This window comes from Triticum dicoccoides, chromosome 7B (assembly GCF_002162155.2).
Source record: "Triticum dicoccoides isolate Atlit2015 ecotype Zavitan chromosome 7B, WEW_v2.0, whole genome shotgun sequence".
Taxonomy (NCBI): Eukaryota; Viridiplantae; Streptophyta; class Magnoliopsida; order Poales; family Poaceae; genus Triticum; species Triticum dicoccoides.
In genome coordinates, this window is record NC_041393.1 from 627,737,512 (window position 1) to 627,747,630 (window position 10,119).

Here is a 10,119-nt window from a genome sequence, read left to right on the forward strand (position 1 = left end):
GTGGGGGCAGAGGACAGGGGTCGAGGAGCACAGGGTCTTGGAAGGGGAAATCGCTATCTGGGAGTGACGCACCATCATGGCGGAATAAGTCAAGTGGGGCTGTAAGGGTGGAGGAGGAAGAGCGAGATCACGAGGTCACTAGTCCTCTGAAGCGGGCGGAGGGTGGGAGTCGGGGCAGTTCGAAGAAAAAGCTGGTATATGATGAAGCTGGAGTGCAGTCTGCACACAAGGTTGGTTAGGAGAAGATAGTGGGGAAGGAAAAGGAGAAGCTGGAGGTAGGGGATAGTATGGGGCTGGTGGACGCACGTGGCAGTATTGTGGGGACCGGGGAGGAAGTAGAAAGGGATGGCCGAGCGGAGGGACTGGTGGGAAAAACTGTGCAGGTGGCGGCAGGGGACCAACCATGTCTTCATGCACCAGCGGGAGGGCCCCGCCCACAGCAAGTCCCAAGAACTACGAATGAGGCCGAGGGGAATCTTGCACACGATGTAGAAACCGAGGCCATGCACATAGCCATGCAGATCGACGTGAACAGTAATGGTGCAAATGGTGGGATGGTGCAAAACAGTGGAAACAGCAGGGAGGGAGCGGGCAAGGGGGGCAGAGGCACTTTCAAACGCGTGAAGGGGAGGATGCTACCCGAAGGCACGAGTGGTTTTGTCCGTGTGGTAGGGGAGAAGAGGGGAATGTCAACGGAAGATGATCTGGATGAACAGGAGGAGAGAAGAAAGAAGTCAAAGAAGGTGGGGATGGGAGAGATTGTATCAGATGATGTAGTTAATGTCGGGCTGCAGGTACAGCCTGGCAGGCAGCAATGAAGACTATAGCCTGGAACTGTCGGGGTTTGGAAAATGGCCCAGCAGTTTGTGGTCTTCTGGCTCTCCAGAAGGAGGAGGATCCCGACATTCTCTTTTTGTCTGAAACCCATCTGGATAAGAGGAGAATGGAAAAGTTTCGTGGTCGTTTGGGGATGCAAAATTTGCTAGTAAAGGACTGTGTGGGGAAGAGTGGTGGCCTAGCATTATTCTGGAAGAAGGGGATTGATGTGACACTCAGATGGATGGGGAGGATGCACATTGATGTCATAGTTCAGGAGGAAGATGGTTTCAAATGGCGGCTCACGGGTATCTATGGAGAACCACGCATGGAGAAGAAGGTGGAGACTTGGAGGCTCATGAGAACTCTGAATTATCAATCTGACCTGCCATGGGTCTATCTTGGAGACTTTAACCAGATTTTGTTCAACCATGAGAAACAAGGAGGTGTCCCTAGAGCGCATTCCCTGTAACATCCCAAATTTTCAATTTGGAATGTTATACACTAGGTCATCATTGCATATCATATTTTACTACTTTTGGCTTGATCCTAGAAATTCTAAGCAACTCAAGGACCCTCGGAGAGAGTTGGGGATTTCAATATTTTCATATTTGAGTTTTTCTCAAATTTTGAAAATAGGATCATTTGATTTATTTTATTTTATCTTCAGTTATTTCTATTATTAAAATATGAGAGAGGGAATAAAATGACTTTCCCAAAATAAAGAAATATTGAGGATTTAATAAAAAAATCAAATAAGTTTTATTTTAGAGTTTTTGGCTATTTTAGTTGAATTAGGAAAAATTGCACGTTTTTCAAAACTGCATTTTAGGGCCAAGAAAATGTTCATCTCGTTCTAAATATTTATTTAGACGGTGAAAAATTATTTTGGCATTTTTAGAGCTTTATTTTTTTTTCTAGAATTTTTCTTAGTTTCGGCGGAATAGTTTAAAAAAAATCTTCCACGCCCGACTGGGCCGAAGGCCTAGCCGAGCCAGGCCGGCCCGCGCCGCCGTCGAGTCTGGCCGGGGCACACCTCCCGAGGCCGACCCCGACCCGGCTGCCCCCTGCCCCCTTCCCCAAGCCGGAGCAGCCCCCCCCGGCCATAAATAGCCGCCGTCGCCGCCATCGCGTCGCCGCCGCCCGGAGCTGTCGCCGCCGACGCCAGCAGCCGTCGCCGGAGCCCCGCCACCCCACGCTGCCACCCCTCACCCCGCCGGAGCACCTCGCCGGAGGTATACGCCGCCGGCGTCGCCGTGGTGCGGTTTTTTGTAAAAAAGAGATCCGGTTTTTTTAAAAACCCTAGTTTTCGTTTTAGACCGGTTTATTATTTTTATTCTGGTTTATTTATCTAGCGAGCGTTCTCTCATTGGTTCATTTTTAATGGACGGGTTTACCGTTTAGTTTCAGTTAACGAACATCCGTTTGTTATACTGTTCGTCAGTTTTTCTTTTTCTCAGATTTTCCGCGATTATTTCTGATCGCGATTTCTAATCCGATTTTCATTCTAGTTTTTCTTTTCACTCGTTTATCGGAATCAGGCGATTCAAACGCCTAGAGTTTCGTCTCGAAATCCTCTTTCCACTTAACCAACTCAAACAAGTTTTTGCTACTGTAAAACCTGACCTAGGTCCAGATTAGTAAATGAAGCTCTTTTCTTTTGTTGTTTGAGTCTCGTTGCTTCGTTTGTTTTGATTTCTTTTTGCAACCGGAGTTCTTAAGTTGAAATTTCTGGTTAGATCTTTTATTTAAGTTTTACCCGTGCATTAGATGAGTACTTATTGTATGTTTGTTTGCTTGTTTCTTTGCGATAGAGTATCCAGATTGCGCTGCTTGCTACTTCAAATCCCTAGGTTTCACGGATCATCAGCAAGGCAAGTAACACTTTGATCATACCTCTTTACTACCCAGTTTTATTGCATTAGATCAATCCTCAAACAACTGCATGATTAGGATCTGATTAATATGTGGGTTTTGGGAAGTAGATGAGGTAGTACCTATTACTTGTTTTTATATTCAAACCTTTGGGAGTTACTTCTACGTTTGCTTATTGCCATACTATGCTAGTAGACGTGGATTGGGTGAGTGAATCCATGACAGATGTGAGATTGTTAATTAATGGTTTATTTAATGTGGCAACTTCAATACACATCTGGGTGGATTGAGGCACCTGGGTATTCCAGGATTGCCTTTTTTTATGGACGCCACCCAGGCTCAAAGAGATCATGAGATTATTCATGCTAGAAACTTCCGTGTGCAGCCACATGCTACTATGGGCTCTAGCATAGTTGATTAAGTTGTGCGAACTCTTACAATGGTAGACTAGGAGATGTAGGGGAAAGTAGGTGTAACTGTCTACCCGATTGTAAGGTGCTAGCGCTTCTGAAAGACTATGTCTCGGTCATCCATTTCTCAAACACCATGTAGTGCGAGAAATCCAACGGAGGAGATCGAGTCTTGTGGGGAAAAGTGCACAAACCTCTGCAGAGTGTGTAAACTAATCATGGTTAGTCGTATCCCCGGTTATGGACGTTTTGAGTATCTAGTACTTGGATTGTCATGTGAATCTCATCATGTTACTTATAATTAATTTTGTTGGGTTTTAAAGATGATGCTTAATTGGGATTGAGAGGGTGTCTACACTCTCAATTTTTAACAACCACCATGATAGTTAAATAAAATTTATTCCTTTGCAGTAGGGAAATATTGGCTTTATGCAAAACTGTAACCATAGAGCTTTCCACCAGCCAAATATGCATGTAGTATAGCTTTATTCTGTTCATTACTCTCTATGTGTTACCTTGCCAGCATATTCCATGTGCTGACCCGTTTTCGGGCTGCAACGTTCATGTTGCAGACTTTTCAGACGACGAGTAAGATGCCTTAGGATCGTGGTCCTATACTCAGTGATGCCGTTGGAGTTGATGGACTCGCTTATCTTCCAAGCCTTCCGCTTTTATCGTTATTAGATGGCCTTAAGCCATATTTGTTGTAATAAGCTCTCCTTTGGATACATTCCATGTACTAAGTGTGTGATTGCTACTATGTTATAAATCCTTCAAGTACTGTGCGTGTCAGCATTACTGATACAGGGATGGCACTGATGCATAGAGATCAGACTGTTTGAAGTCTGGTCGCTACAAGATGGTATCAGAGCACATGCTGACTGTAAGACACGATCACTAAGCTAAAGCCCTAGATCACTACTCACTCTTCTCATTTCTGACTTCTCATCTTTTCTACTCTTTTAGGATGACGGATGCAAGGAACAAGTTCACGCAACCGAATGAAGATACACCTTTTGGACGCCACTTGAAGGAAGTCACTACATACCTAAATATTGGAGTACCAAGCTTCACCAGGACCTAGAACGCCACTTTACCTGAAGAGGAGCGCTGGATGATTCAAGTTCAAGTTCCAGGAAGGACGTTCATGCCCGTCAGTGAGCCCATAGAGTTTTCCTTTGATGCACCAACCTGGAGTTTAGGAAAGAGCATGGCAGCCCACATCACAATGGGACGCATTGGAGAAGTTTACCACAAGGATCTCAAGGATACTATCTACCAGATTTGTGGGCACCAAGATGAACAATAGGAGATGATCAGCACCAGGAAGGATAGATCAATCGTAGCTTTCATCCAGGAGTTAAACCAGCACATTCGACGCCAGGAGAACCAGATGTGCGTAGGCATGATAGATCTGAAGAAGGCCATGACCAAGATCACGGAACTGGAGGAAGAACTAAAGTCTACACGCGATGGATATGAGGAGGAAATAGAAACACTCGTGGAGAAGAATGAAGATCTGAAGAAGAAGCTAAAAGTATTTATGGGATTCCCCGTGACTGGAGGAGAAGACGATGATTGCACTTGTCCAGAGAACTACATCATCATCGACGACACTGACTCAGACCCAGACGATAGTGATGATGACTATGTTGATGAAGCTGGACCAGATATCATGGAGTCTTCAACGGAGCAGTTTTTCTAGTTGACCACCATAACAGTAGTAGTATTCCCCCATATATATATATTATAGTATGAGCACTTTTGTAATGATAGTTAGACCGTTGTATGCCCTTGTTTGAATTGAATGAAGTGATTTTGTTTGCTTTTGTCTCATGTGCATATGGGTAGTGTTTTCCCTCTAGACCTCATTATATTCTATATTCTCATCTCTTCTAAACCCTCAGATGCCTCCGAGACGTGACAATGGATTTGCTTTCCCACCGGAGCTCACTTAGTTGATCCAATAGCAGAATGCATTGATGAAGTTGCTAGTCCAGAATCAGAATCAGGGGAACAACAAAAACAACAACCCACCACCACCACCTATTGATCACTTAGCCCGTTTCCTTAGGCTGAATCCGTCGGTGTTTTCCAGTAGCACCGAGCCGATAGTTGCAGACGATTGGCTCCGCAAGACAGGAAGGGAGTTAACCATTGCATGATGCACAGATGCGAAGAAGGTGCATTTTGCCGCACATCAGCTAGATGGACCCGCAGCATCATGGTGGGAGAATTTCACAGCCACGTATCCTATCGACACTGTCACATGGGATCAGTTTCAGCAGGCTTTCCATACTACCCATGTTTCAGCAGGAGCTATGGCCATGAAGAAGCGTGAGTTACGCAACTTGCGCCAAGGAGGACGTACTGTTGGCCAGTATGTGGATGATTTTAGTAAGCTAGCACGTTATGCCCCAGAAGACGTTGCTACGGATGCAGCTAAGCAGGAGAAGTTTTTGGAAGGACTGAATGATGAGCTGAGCATGCAGTTGATGGTAGCAAATTTCAACAACTACCAGGAGTTGGTAGATCGTGCTCTTATGATTGAAGGGAAGCAGCAGCAGATTGACAACCGCAGGAGGAAGTATGGACAAGGGAAGTACAATTCTGGAGCTCAGCAGAAGCCTCGTTTTACCCCGAAGTCAGGAGGACATTTTCAGCACACCCATGGAGGAGGGAGTTCACATAATCATAATGGCCCCAAGAATGGGAATGGTAATGGAGGAAGCAACGGCCAGAACTGTACCAACCCATCAACCCCAGCCAAGAGAGACCTGAGCCAAGTCACTTGCTTTAAGTGTCAGAAGACTGGACATTATGCCAATGAATGTCCTGAAGCCCAGAATGGAAATGGCAATGGAAGCTCTGGGAAGAAGCCGAACCCTTTCAACAGGGGATAGGTGAACCACGTTAACGTGGAGGAGGTTGAAGCCCAGCCAGATGCAGTAATAGGTAAGTTTTTGGTTAAGTCATTTACTGCAATCGTCCTTTTTGATACTGGTGCATCGCATTCATACATATCAAGGGGATTTGTGGATAAGTATAAACTGCCCACGAAGGTTCTTAGAACACCTATGTTAGTAAGCTCACCAGGAGCGGAGTATATGGCCAGTCGAGGATGTTTTCAAGTGCCATTGAGTATAGGTAGGCATGTTTTCCCCTCGGATTTAATCATTTTGGAATCGCAAGGTTTAGATGTAATTCTGGGTATGGATTGGCTATCGATGTATGGAGAAAACATCGATTGCGCTAGTAAGTCTATTTTGCTTACCACCCCAGAAGGGAGAAGGATCAAGTATGTATCAAGGCATGAGCCGAAGAGGACCCAAGTGAATTCCTTATCAGGAGTTGTGCAGGAAGAAGTACCAGTGGTGAAGGATTTCCCTGATGTATTTCCAGAAGAGTTGCCAGGCATGCCACCGGATAGAGACATTGAGTTTTTGAGTGAGCTTTTTCCAGGCACAGGGCCGATATCTAAGAGACCGTACAGGATGCCCGCACAAGATTTGGAGGAAATTAAGAAGCAGATTAAGGAGTTACTGGATAAAGGTTATATTCACCCAAGTTCTTCACCTTGCGGATCGCCAGTGCTTCTAGTGGAGAAGAAGGATGGATCATTAAGGATGGTTGTTGATTATCGAGGATTGAATGAAGTGACCATTAAGAATAAGTACCCGTTGCCGATGATCAATGGTTTGTTTGACCAATTGCAAGGAGCTAAGGTATTTTCCAAGATCGACCTACGATCAGGATACCACCAGTTGAAGATTCGAGAGCAGGATATACCTAAAACAGCTTTTACCACCAGGTACGGGCTGTATGAGTATACCGTTATGTCATTTGGTCTGACTAACACACCTGCATATTTCATGAACATGATGAACAAGGTGTTTATGGAGTTTTTGGATAAGTTCGTCGTGGTGTTCATTGATGATATTTTGGTCTACTCAAAGAATGAAGAGCATAAGGAGCATTTGCGATTGGTGCTGGAGAAGCTTAGAGAACATTAGTTATACGCCAAGTTCAGCAAATGTGAGTTTTGGTTGAAGGAAGTTGGATTCCTCGGACATGTTATATCCGGAGAAGGGATAGCAGTAGACCCCACCAAGGTTGTCACTGTGACAAACTGGAAAGCACCAACCACAGTTGGAGAGATTCGAAGTTTTCTTGGACTGGCAGGATACTATCGAAGATTCATAGAGAATTTCTCGAAGATTGCGAAGCCCATGACGGAGTTGTTGAAGAAAGATACCAAGTTCAGATGGACTGAGGAATGTGAAGCTAGTTTCTAGGAGCTGAAGAAACGTTTGGTTACATCACCCGTGTTAATTCTACCAGATCAGTGCAAGGATTATGAGGTATATTGTGACGCTTCTCGTCGAGGACTTGGAGCAGTGCTTATGCAGGAGGGAAGAGTTGTTTCGTATGCCTCGCGACAGCTTAAGCCCCATGAGTTGAATTATGCCACCCATGATTTGGAGTTAGCAGCCGTGGTGCATGCATTAAAGACCTAGAGACATTTCCTTATCGGAAACCATTGTGAGGTGTACACAGATCACAAGAGTTTGAAGTACATTTTCACACAGAAGGAGTAAAATCTCAGGCAAAGGTGTTGGTTGGAACTCATCAAAGATTTTGATATGAGATTGCATTACCACCCCGGAAAGGCTAACGTAGTAGCCGATGCATTGAGCCGCAAGAGCCATGTCAATACGCTCTTGACCGAAGAGTTACCAAAGGAGTTAGCCGAGGATCTTCGTGAGCTATGCTTGGAGATAGTTCCGAGAGGCTATGTTGCATCATTAGAGATTTCAGTCTACTTTGATGGAGAAGATCAGAGAAGCTCAGAAGATTGATAAGGAGATTGCCTCTATTAAAGAGAAGATGAGCAAAGGAAAAGCTAAAGGTTTTCGTGAGGATGAGCACGACACCTTATGGTCTGAGGACCATGTTTATGTGCCTAATGATCCGGAGATCAGGAAGTTGATTCTACAAGAGGCCCATGATTCGCCATATTCGATTCACCCAGGAAATACCAAGATGTATTGGGATCTGAAGGACACTTTTTGGTGGACCGGAATGAAGAAGGATATTGTGGAGTATGTAGCAGTTTGTGATGTATGTTAGAGAGTGAAGGCAGAGCATCAGAAGCCCGCAGGATTGTTACAGCCATTGCCGATACCCGAATGGAAGTGGGATAAACTAGGCATGGATTTTATCACCGGATTGCCCAGGACCCGCTCAGGCTATGAATCAATTTGGGTTGTAGTTGATTGTTTGACGAAGGTAGCTCATTTCATCCCAGTAAAGACCACTTACTCCAGTGCTAAGTTGGCCAAGATATACATGACCAGGATCGTATGTTTGCATGGAGTTCCGAGGAGCATTGTATCAGACAAAGGAACCCAGTTTACCTCAAAGTTCTGCAATCAGTTGCACGAAACTTTGGGTACCAGGCTAGAGTTTAGTACAGCCTTTCATCCGCAGACAGATGGACAGACCGAGAGAATCAATCAGATTTTGGAGGATATGCTGAGACCTTGTGCGCTAGATTATGGATCTAGTTGGGACGATAATTTTCCATATGTGGAGTTCTCTTACAACAACAGTTATCAATCCATCTTGAAGATGGCCCCTTTCGAAGCCTTGTACGGAAGGAGGTGCAGAACACCATTGTTGTGGGATGAAGTTGGAGATCGCCAGTTGTTTGGACCAGATTTGATTAAAGAGTCTGAACGGAAGGTGAAGTTGATTCGTGATAGGCTCAAGGTAGCCCAGTCCAGGCAGAAGAGCTATGCAGATTCGAAACACAAGGAGACAGTTTACGAAGTCGGAGACCGAGTTTATCTACGTGTATCGCCACTTCGAGGAGTTAAGCGCTTTGGAGTTAAGGGGAAGTTAGCGCCACGTTTTGTGGGACCATACAAGATTTTGGAGCGTATGGTAGAAGTTGCTTACAAGTTGGAATTGTCCGAAGGATTGTCAGGAGATCATGATGTATTCCACGTTTCCCAGTTGACGAAGTGCCACGCAAAGATGGCTGATATACCGCTAAGAGATGCAGTGCCGCTGGAAGCGATTCAGTTGGACAGCCATTTGACCTATGAGGAGAAACCAGTCAAGATTCTCGAGTATGCCAGCCAAGTCACACGCAGCAAGGTTATCAAATTTTGCAAGGTTTAGTGGAGCCACCACACCGAGGATGAAGCCACCTGGGAGCGAGAGGAAGATCTGCTGAAGAACCACCCTCACCTATTTTCTAGCCAACCCGAATCTCGAGGGCGAGATTCATCTTAAGGGGGGTAGGTTTGTAACATCCCAAATTTTCAATTTGGAATGTTATACACTAGATCATCATTGCATAATATTTTATTGCTTTTGGCTTGATCCTAGAAATTCTAAGCAACTCAAGGACCCTCGGAGAGAATTGGGGATTTCGATATTTTCATATTTGAGTTTTTCTCGAATTTTGAAAATAGGATCATTTGATTTATTTTATTTTATCTTCAGTTATTTCTATTATTAAAATATGAGAGAGGGAATAAAATAACTTTCACAAAATAAAGAAATATTGAGGATTTAATAAAAAATCAAATAAGTTTTATTTTGGAGTTTTTGGCTATTTTAGTTGAATTAGGAAAAATTGCACGTTTTTCAAAAGTGCATTTTAGGGCCAAGAAAATGTTCATCTCGTTCTAAATATTTTATTTAGATGGTGAAAATTTATTTTGGCATTTTTAGATTTTTATTTTTTTTAGAATTTTTCTTAGTTTCGAGGGAATTGTTTTAAAAAAAATCTTCCGCACCCGACTGGGCCGAAGGCCCAGCCGAGCCAGGCCGGCCCGCGCCGGCCGCCGTCTTCCGTGCCGCTGCCGAGTCCGGCTGGGGCACGCCTCCCGAGGCCGACCCCGACCCGGCTGCCCCCTTCCCCCTTCCCCAAGCCGGAGCAGCCCCTCCTCCATAAATAGCCGCCGCCGCCGCCCAACACCGCCACCCCGAGCCGCCCCGCCGCCTC